General features: G+C 40.7%; 1 protein-coding gene and 1 long non-coding RNA gene across 5 annotated transcripts in view; one reads left to right on the top strand and one right to left on the bottom strand.

Moving 5' to 3' along the window:
- Window positions 1-11,094, bottom strand: part of LOC128884809 (klarsicht protein) — a 168,879-nt gene that overhangs the window by 137,347 nt on the left and 20,438 nt on the right. The window lies entirely within an intron of this gene.
- LOC128884819 (uncharacterized) lies at window positions 3,400-4,767 on the top strand. Its single transcript, XR_008459488.1, has 2 exons — window positions 3,400-3,918; window positions 4,001-4,767. It is a non-coding gene; the product is annotated as an uncharacterized LOC128884819 (long non-coding RNA).

Below are 11,094 nucleotides of genomic sequence, written 5' to 3'. Positions count from 1 at the left end.
TAGGTTTCTCAGAGCATGATCGTTTCGACCCATTCCGAATTTCTCAAGCAAAGTTACAGAAACAATCAAAATTCTTTTCTCGAACTCAGGACCCAGTGATATATATATATATATATATATAGGTGACATGGCGATCGACGTGTTAATTGAGCTAGGGCACACAGTGTCGTATGTACGAGCGTCATTTTGAGAATGCTTCGAAGCCCGCTAAAGAACGAAGCTGGAACCTAGCCACGGAGCAGGGAGCGCAGAGATGCCTACCGATAAGGGAACAACGAGAAACCGCGTGGCACTTACCCCAGAACCTTCTACGGGAGACGCGAGCCTCCCAAATACCGAAAACCCCAACCCCATCGAATATCAGAAAAGAAAACTTCAAGTTTACTCCGATAAAAATTCAGATAAAAATTGTAGCTGACGTAGCGTGCCTCCGTAGTAGGTTCCAGGGTAGTCCTCTGAGATAGAGTCAAGGTGGATACGTTACCAAACTGTATATCCACTCCAGGTTAGCTCAGGTGACAGGGCGAGGGCACGTGGCGTTGGATTAATCACAGAAACAACTCGAAGACGCGACGAAGGCGAGATGAACGGCGCGCGTCTAGCGTACAGGGCGAGAACAGGAACCAAACGGAATACATCGAACCACCAACTGGCATAACGCGATCCGCACCAGAGCGCAGTGCTCTCAACACTGGAACATCGAAGTTGGCCGGCACATAGCGCGCGGCCGCGTGTTTCTGGTGGTGCTGGTCGGTTGGTCGCGCGTCGCGCCGGTCGGACCAAGTGTCCTCTTCGCTGGCACGCTAGCCGTGGCACGGCGATGCATCGAACGGAGGAAGCGAGAGATGGATTCTCTCTGTTCGCGACGTTCTGCTCTCTCGCGGTGGGGAAACCGCGTCGAATGGATGGAGCAGGCGACTAGAGATAGGCAGGCGGACAGGCTCAGGTAGGTATAGAGGCTGTTGAACGGAGTGGAGGATCGCGAGAGCGGGGTGGGAGAGATAGACGGAAAGGGGGAGGGATCGAAGAAAGAAACGGTCGGGAACGGTCGGAACGACCGTGGCCCGCGGGTGGCACGAGCTCGCCACGAGGGGAGAGAAGACAGAGACGAAGAGAAGTCGCCCGGCTGACCCAGAGCTCCAAGACCGGTGCGCGGATGATCCGACGGGTTCAGGTTTTCGGAGCCGCGCGAACTGGAGAACCAACTGCCCCCACCTTCCTTTTAAACCTTCTTGCCGGCCGAAGGGGAGTCCAGCAAGGGGAGAAAAAGAACTGGGTGAAGGAGAGAAGAGCGCAGCGAAGGACGGGAGAATCTTTGAAGAACAAGGTGCACGCCACTGGGTCCGTCCACCGACGGCGACCGTGGAACGGCGAACTCTGTCGGTTCGTGCAGCCGGCAGCCAGCTGGTGCTCACCGACACGCTACGAAGCCTGTCGTTCGCGGCCGAGCACTCGCCTTCGGCAAAGATCGGCTTCAAACAAAACTACAAACTTTGCGCGTCGACGTCCCCTTGCCTCGAGCCTCCTCCCCCCCCCCCTTACCGACCCACGATCCAGCGCCTCCTGTTGCTTGCACGCCACGCAGACTCGTGGCTACACCACGCGTTGGTACGCCGCTGTACCGAGAACGCTATACTGATCACCCGCCTCGTCCCACCGGGACCAGAACGGACGGAGGGAGCTTCTTCTTTGCCCACGCTTTTCTCTATTATCTCGGCTAGGGTTAACGACTAGCCTCTCCGGGGACGTTCGGCTCCACTTTCGGAGCAAACTCGAATCATTTTGGGATATCGACACGTTCACATCTTTAGCTCTTTTCTCTGGAATATTGGAATTAATTCACGACGTTTATTGTACAACAGAAGGTCGATTTATCGAATTTCCGAACGAATTGTTTAATTACGTTCGTAGGCTGTTTAACCCTTAAATGGACGATTTTTGTTTCATGTTTGCCGAAAAGTTCTCTTCAAAGCGACATTTGACATTAACTTATTTTCAATGCATAAAAATATTGGATAGTGCCAACATTAAAAATAGTACAAAATTCGTTCAGAAATAAGAACTAGTTGTCAAAATTACAAAAAAATAAAAGAAGGTCAATTTTATCTGTGATGTTTAGTATGTTGTTTAAAAACAACATTGTCCATTTAAGGGTTAAATTAGCCGAGGAATGTATGAATGCGAAGTTGAGCGAATGAGACGAGTGCGGATGAGAGAGAGAGAGGGAGAAAGTGTTTATTATAAACAGGCGAAGTGCCGAGCAACGGCAGAAGAACACAGAACACAGAATACAGAATACAGAGAACAAAAGAGAATAAGAGAGAAAGAGGCTAAGAATAAGAAATAGTCTGTTGTAAAGTACGTAGTTTGAAAAGAGTTTTCCTATACGGCATTCGCGATAAATTTATATTTACAACGCATTTAGTTACTCGAACCAGTCGATTCGATACAGTAAATATTAGGTTGATCCAAAGGAATCGCGGTTTGTACATTCACATTGTACGTATCAAGCTTAGAATCTGCTTTTTATTTTGATTACAAATATTATATGATCGCTGTTGGTTTACGCTGTACTTTCATCGTTTTAGCAATGCTAGAAAAGAGCGATATTTTTGTACGAGTTCGTGAGAGGTCAAGAATTGAGAGCTTCGATGAATTTGTGGCCTCAAGAACTCCAGAATTCTCATTGGAAAACATTTATTGATTCTAATGGTTCTTATTTCGATTAATAAAGTTTGTTATATATAAAAAATCAAAAAGAAGGTATAGTCATTTAAAGCTAAAGATTAAAAACAGCAGTTCCTTTTGCACCAACCTAATAGCTAAAATTCTGAACCTAATCGCGATGTATTTGGAGTTTCCTGAGGATAGCGTTTAAACTGGGGGATCACCCTTCGCTTTTTTTTTTTTTTAAATTGAAAGTAAATGCGTAGGGTTAATCGGTACTAAACATGAGTAACGTAAGTAACCGTCACGTAGCTTGGCACTCAACTGCGGATGTTTACACACTTATAGAAAATAAAAATACGGGTAAATCTACGAGAATACGCACAATTGCAAAATTATGTCAAATGTCAACGATACCATACATGTTATACCTTTAGAATATAAGGCATATTTTCATTTAAATTACGATTCTTTTTCTATTAGGTGGAAATATGGGTAAATCTATGAGAATATGCACAAATGCAAAAAATGTCAAATGTCAACGATACCATACATGTTATACCTTTAGAATATAAGGCATATTTTCATTTAAATTTCAATTCTTTTTCTATTAGGTGGCCCGGAAAGTAATGTCGTTTTTGCCATCTTAAATACTTGGTCATTTAATTTATCTGCTCATTGATTTCTCTGGCAGTGAAAATTTGCACACCAGGTGACAAAAGGCTGCTGACAATGAGGGAGATTATATAATGAATTAAAGACAGAAATTTATTGGAAAGTTTGAATTTAATGTAAAAGAAACGACATTACATTTCCCTCTACCTAATGTATCTGTGAAAATATGAATTTGCGTAAACGTCCACAGTCTAGTCCGCAGTCTAATCGCTACTGGTGTATTAGTATTCGCATTACTAATTACGCAACTGCATAATGTACATCATGCATTTGTTTGCATTTTCATTCCTCGTATCGATCATTTCTAAAACGGAGTAGGGCAAAATTGAAACGATAACTCCGTAATTAGAACAATTCGCTCAGTGTGTATATAGACCAGACGTTGCTCCCTTTCTTTCTGAGCAGAGCGTGTTTCTTGAGCGGAAGATGATTCAACAATTATGACGTCATGAAACATGGATGTACCAAAAGTTTTTGCATCTAAAGAACGAGCACGGTGTTGCAGAGGAACTCGTAAATGCTCTCGGACCAATGGCAGAAGACCGTAGATCATACTTGCTTGAATTATGCTTGGAGGTAGTTAGTTGGTAGATTCAAAGTTCGAAATGTGGAACATTTTCTAGGACACTCTAATCACTATCCGCTTCTTGTAGAGTAGATGGTATTGTACCTAAATCCAGCCGATTATTTCTGTACCTTTAATGCGCGTATGACATCGATTCGATATAATACACGCGCTCATTACACGTGTAAAAGAAACAAAAAAGACGTTCGATGAACGGGATTCGAACCGGCGAGATCAAGCACATGACCGGCCGATTATACCATCTGCGGCACGGACACTACGGTGACAGAGATTGATATTTATAGGACGCACAGACATTTATAGTATATACTTTAACCAAAGTATTATAAATTACTTACTAAATTTATTATTTTACCCTGTAGAGACCCGAGGACTACTAACCTACTTCTGCAGGTTAAAAACAGAGAAGGACAGACCGAATAATTTTCTTTGTGCATGATGTACATTATGTATTAGGTTGTCCGAAAAGTTTCTTTCGCTTTATTAATAAGTAAAACATGCACAATGTTCTATGCTTTATGTTACATTACTGAATTGTGCGCGATTCATTTTGCTCCATTACCGTTACGACATGAATATTTATGAAACAAAGTCGGTTAATTAGATTGTTTATATAAACACGACCACATAAAATAATCGAATGCAACTCGCGAAAGAAACTTTCGGGACAACCTAATAAAATCATGGTAGCAAGGATGTTTCCTTCGATCTTGGAGAAATGGACGATTTTAAAATAACCTGTTTCGTATTTCGAATCGATCCTTTGGCGAATATCAACGTTACTCTTGTGTAACAAACTGTATGCAAAAGTGTTAAAATAAAATATAATTTGTATCCGATATTAGTTGAAGTAATTTTTACACGTTATTTTCTCCAGCAGAATATTTACTCCATTTCATATAACGTGCTTTTGCTCCGAAATGCTTCGCGCAAATGAAACTTTGAAATTTATTATTATTAAATATTTTACAATTTTCCGCGCGAAAGTAGGCGTATATTTGCGTTTAATTAGATTTTCTTTTCGATTTCATCATTCATTTTTTCCAGAAGCTATCTAGAATTTGGGTTGTAATTCTCGTCACGATCTTCGTTCACAGATCAAACCACGCCATGTATCTGGATCCGCGGTTTCGGAACATCTCGTCGCGGCCATGCTTTGTAAAGTCTCTCGCTCCCCAACTATAAATGCGTTCGCATCGCGGCGAGCGATTACGTAAGATTTCTTAGAAGCTTCTTCGGGTCGTAAAGCGGAGCGTAGGTTGAAGAGCGTGACGTTCAGCGTAGTACTCTTCGATAGAACGATAACCGACGTGTTCGTACGCGAACCAAGAGGTGATAATGGGGTAAATGCCCGCTCGAGAAATCGCGATCCCATCTGTGTTTATAAATAAACCTGTGAGCGTAGGTATTTTTTCGAAAATTTTGTTTCTTCGCTCGACTCTCAACAGTTTCAGGATTACTCGGTCCCATACAGATTGATACATACGGAAAATGTGTTATTAAAGGTATTATTATAAATATTAAAGATATTCGACCTTTGTAAGCATTCTTCGAGTTCAAAAAATAATTTTTCTTTGTTTCATAAATATTCATGTTCTGTAAGGATTTATTCATTTGTGTTGTCAGAGAGGATGCACATGACGTCTTCTACTAAGACTCTGCTATTTCTGCTGACCTAAACGATACTCCTAAAAGATACTCCTAAAAGATACTCTCCTAACAATTAATTTTTTAGTGCGCATAAAAAGAAAAAGAAAAAACGTAAGAAAACACGGTAGTTCGGTCCAAGTATATTTTTAATATAATGGTCACATTATGTAACGTTATTCGTAATTTTTATCACCACCGTATACGTAAACTTCACTTGCTGGATTCTCAAGTGGAAAACACTTAATTCTTTTCCCCGGCACTATTCGTGCGAGTAAAACCGTGAGCAAAAGCTGGACTTCCAGCTAGTCGTGGAATAAAGCGGCTTTGGCAAAAGCCTGTTTGCACCGGCGCTAATGGAACAGTTGAACACGGTAGATATCGCACGCGGTATCCGTTGCAAATCAAAATACAACTTAAAAGTCTTAGGCAAAACCGACGATTGGTTTTTTTTACCGTTTAGCTCATATCGCGCACTGTAGTGCAACGAGGTGTACATTTATGCAGGCTAATTGCAACGACAGCGTACGTGTAATTGATTAATCGCGATGCCAACATTGCCTGTTAGAAATCCTGGAACTCGTGACTACTGTTTTGCAACATCGTTCACAACTTTTTTGCAATGTTGTTAATTGAACGTTGACCAATACTTGAAACATTTCGTTATTCATTTCGTTCATTACTGCTGTTTCATTTGCTTCATTTGTTTCGTTTATTCCATTTCTTATGTTTCTTTTTTTTCTGCTGCTAGCAAAATAGCTAATATACGTAGAAAGTTAATTAAATTCCTAAATAAACGAACCTAATAGACAGATAAAGCGTTAAATATCACTTTTCCTAGTTTCTTATACAAACGATTCGATCGTATCATCGAAGCTCAACCGTTGTCAGCAAACTCTCGTCGAGTAACAAATTTGTCGACACGTCTGATTTTACAATGGCGCATTAATCGCGTAGCAATAATCTATTTGTCACGCGTCGCGAATAACGCGCCGAAAGACACCTCTGCGCTCCGCCAAAAGCGAATGCATCGCATGGAACGGTGCAGCAGTAAAATCATGAGAGCCGAATGACAAATTGAACGAACCGTTGCCCATTCAATGGAACAGGCGTCGCGCTACTTCTGACATTTCATTTCTTAACAACGAGGAAGCTTCCGATTTTACGCAATTGTTGCCGATCTGCTCGCCTGTCCTGCTGGCTTCTCTCGTATCGAGACACTTGATATTTGCGATGTTTTGTGCATGATACGTTTGCATTGAGGATGCGTTCCACTGTTCCCTATACGAGAAAGAATTCGTATAGATTTTACTTCCTAGCAACTACTTCCTAGCGCTTTGTCTACCGAGAGTAGACAATTTGTAAGAATTTTAATCTTAACTCTTAGCTCGTGCCACAAAATCTAGTCTGTCTAACATATTTCAGATCAGCCTCGTATCGATTGGTATTAAAGGAGCCGCCGAAAACAATCTGTATACTAAGGGAGCGGGTCTGAAAAGTTTGGGAACCTCTGCCTTAAATGCTTAAAATGCACTTTGTTTACTTCCATATTCAAAGACGTGTAACACTGGCAACAATTTATCGTGACCAAACTTTTTTCCAAATATGCCCGAACCTGTCCTTAGACCACCTACTAAAAAACGGCACGAACTTTCCTGCCAACCCACCAAGCTGTGATAAATGTAGAAATGTCTGGGGGTCAGTCGAGACCCTAAAATTTCCCTTACGATAAAGAGGGTTAATGAAACTCGCAGCTGTTGAGGTATAGAAACCACCAATGAGGGGTTCCACTACAATGGCTATAATCAGTATCTAGAAGGGTGACCACCTTGAAGCTCCCATATGCTAAATTCGGTGGTCCGAATGCCACCTGAAGCTATTAAGAACTCGGTTAATGATCGGTGTTAGTCCGTGGCAGTCGAAAAGAACCGAATAAAAATTATACGGAACGAATTTAAAAGGTTACTACGAAATTGGTTATTCTACATTTCACGATTAAGAAAAATACGCAATGCAATTAGACACGAGAAAGGTTTGTTAATTACCGCGACGTACCGCGGTAACTAAAAGTGATTGTATCCAAGAAATAAAATGTTCGCTTCGTCTTTATTATCAAGACATTTTTCTTAATTACGAATCGTGTAATAAATTGAAAAATGTTGTAGCATCCCCTTACAATCGTCTTGTAGTTCAAAAGGTAATACAGTGACCATAAGACGACGATTATGAAGGGACCTACAACAGCGGATATCATCGCGTTGAATCTTGGATAGTGGTTAATTAAGGAAGCAGACACGCTATGCTGAATGTAGCACGGCGCGACGTTAAAGGATAGCGGTGTGCGTAAATACCGCGCCTAATTACTCGAAAAAGACCATTGTTGTGGATTTGATTAGCAGCGGTAGTATGCAGGTCGTATGGCTGTCTCTAAAACAATCATACACTGTTCTGAGGTCGCCTAAACAAATTACAGTTACTCGTGCATCCGCCAGACCAGAGTAAAACTCTGGCCATTGAGTAAAACTCTCGTCCAAATGAAAGTTTCGAATAGAGAATAAATGGTGAATAATTTTCTATTCGTTACGAAGAGAATAAATATTGCCCTTCGAGCAGCATCGCCGCTTTATTTTTCTCTTCTTACTTTCTTGTCGATCTTTAAAAAGCGTCTTATATTAAAACGTGTTTCTTGCGTTTTAAAGACGTGCACAAGTTCTTGATATACTTTACTTAATAAAACTATCGTTAAAGTATTAAAATACAACAGGTGTTTGGTATCTTATTACGACAAAGTTTAGATTATGAAATAAAATATTTCAGAGCGAACAAGTACAAGTATCGATCTTTGATTGCAGTATGAATAAATTATAAGTACAGATGTAGATAGAAAATACTATAAAGGATCGACAATTGTTAATATTCATATGCACTTGAATATAAAAATAATTCCTCTAAAAGGTTCATCTAACAAGATACATAACTAAGAAATAAATGAATAAATGTTTACTATCGTTTTATTTTTAGATACTATATCTACGTTACACCACACGCTTCGAGGGTTATTTAAACAAACCTATTGATATGTAAGAGCAAGTGATAAAACTGGAGGAACGTGTAGAGAACAGTCGACGACTCTTGTCGACTACGTAAATTATTCTCCGCGAGTTTCTGCACTTTCCTACGTACTCTTACATATTAATAAGGATTCGATACCACTCCCAAGTAAATACTACATTCGTATATTAAAGACTCGTGAATTCTACATGGATTCTGTAGCGAATAAGTTATTGTCACATTTCTGTTCTTTTTATTATTGACAGTAATTATTATTATAAAAATCTAAACGTCCACATATATGACCAAACGCGTAAAGTTCATAAATATTCACAGTCCTAACTCGTCTCGTAACATCGAGCCGATACTTGTACATCGAAATGAAAACAAACAGTTATTCACACGTAAAAGTTCCAACTGTAAACATAACATTCGAAGTCGTTTCTCGGAAACGTTGAAGAAACGGAGCAGAAAAAGTGTCCGTGTTTACAATCGCTCAGCATGGAAGAAACGTTAATTTCAGTCGAAGCTAGAATTTCGCCACTCCCATTTCGAACAACATCTATTTACAACAAAGGAATTCTAAGCTCCTCGCAGAAGGTTTTCTTTGTCTCCGAAGAAAACTTGCTTCGTGCGAAAGTTCGACACGATACAATCGGCTGTCGTAAGTCGGAAATAAAATCCCGTAATACAGCTAGACGCAATATCGATGTAAGTGACTCGTGTAAAAGTACCCACCAGAACGAACGTGGGAAGCGGTACCCGGAAATGATTAAGGAACAATAATGTGACGTAGCAAATGTGACGACACGAGCCGCGCGTACGACAATAAAATTTGTAAACCGTAAGTATTATTTTCAACGAGCTCTCAGGGAGCGAGAAACGTGAGAAACCTAATGGTCGGATGAATAACTCTCGCGAATCACCATTATCGATACTTTTATATTCCAAAGATCCCTCTTTTCATAGGTAGGGGCGTGGATTCATGCAAATTTTTCAAAGTAATAGAAATGTTACATTCAGAAATGATAAAGAAGGTCTCTCGAATGATTAGTCCTCAAAGTTCGAGCCTTTCATTTTTAATAAAAAATTTCGAAATATTCCTGAACAGGACCAAACACCCAACAAGACTAAGGAGGATATTCTAATAAACTTTAAACAACTGGTAACTTAAAAATACTTAATTTCACGAAATACCGAACCTAACAAAGATTGCTATTTTGCATGATACTCTTTAAAATGTTTGCTAACGTTCATCAATGTTAATTCTATCGAAATAATCGTGGAATCCAAGGTCCCTCGGTGAAACGTAAATATCGAACAGAAAGTACGAGAGAAAAAGGCAGAGATCGCTCTGTGCTCGGAGGACGATCAATTCAACTCCAATTGCCTGGGACTGATTGAAACAGGTAACTCGCGCAATTCTTCATTCCGTTTGCCCGTCCTTATTCCGAGCCGCAAAAGAAAGTAAAACGTGCACGCAGGATCAACAATCTCACGGGCGGGAATCTATCGATAAACAAACTCTCAGGGGCGGGGAACAATGCGCAATCTGCGGCTATGCATCCGTTGCAGAAACTGCCGAGCCGCACGAATTAACGAGACCGGGAGGAAATCAATTTCAATCAATCTAACGAGCCATGTGTAAAATTGCGAGCACCGTCGAGATCCTCGGGGCCGTTGGATTCTGACGTGCCTCGGCTAGGAGCAAAAAGGAAAATGATACGAAAACAGGTTGTGCATTCAATACGCAGGCCTTGTTGTACAACGTACCAAGATCCGTGGTCTTGTCGTTAACCTGCCCGCTGTAATAAATCAACTCGCAATAGGAAGCCAGAGACGTTTCAACAGTCAAATAATCGCGTGTTAACATAATCGTACATTCGAGAGCGTAATAACGCTCGACTATCTGCGGTGCGCAAGAACGGAACCGACACGGCAGAACGGGCAATTAATTATCGAAGTCTCGTCAAATTACGTCGACTATGATTCACAGGTAACGGTCGGAGGTGGTAATTCCCTGTCGATGATAATTTCGTCGCTCGATGGCTAGCGAGTATGGACAGTAACGCGCGCCCGGTCGTTTAAGGTGGTTTGGTCGAAAATGACAACAGATCGGATCGTCTCACAACTTTGAAAACTTCAAATTTACATCTTAATACACATCCGTACGAAATATGGGTTCGATTTACCGTTTAGTTTGTTAGATACGATCGCTTGAATTTCGTGATTTTTTTCGTCGAATTTGACGGGAGAAACAAAGAAACTTTGTACGATACTTTCGACTGCAAAACAATTTGTACAAGACAGATCGAAACCAAGACTGAATGGAAAGTAAATTAATAAATGTAGAATGATATATTTCAATTTTGACGAAGTTGCGCGTGTAGTACCAGAGTAATATGCATTAGAAAATGAATGCGAGTATGATATTTTTTAACATCGCGTATAAACAAGTCTCTCCTTGT

The sequence above is a fragment of the Hylaeus volcanicus genome, chromosome 2 (genome assembly GCF_026283585.1).
Source record: "Hylaeus volcanicus isolate JK05 chromosome 2, UHH_iyHylVolc1.0_haploid, whole genome shotgun sequence".
Lineage (NCBI taxonomy): Eukaryota > Metazoa > Arthropoda > Insecta > Hymenoptera > Colletidae > Hylaeus > Hylaeus volcanicus.
The sequence above is the reverse complement of the archived record's forward strand: the minus strand, read 5'-3'. Positions and strand labels throughout refer to the sequence as shown.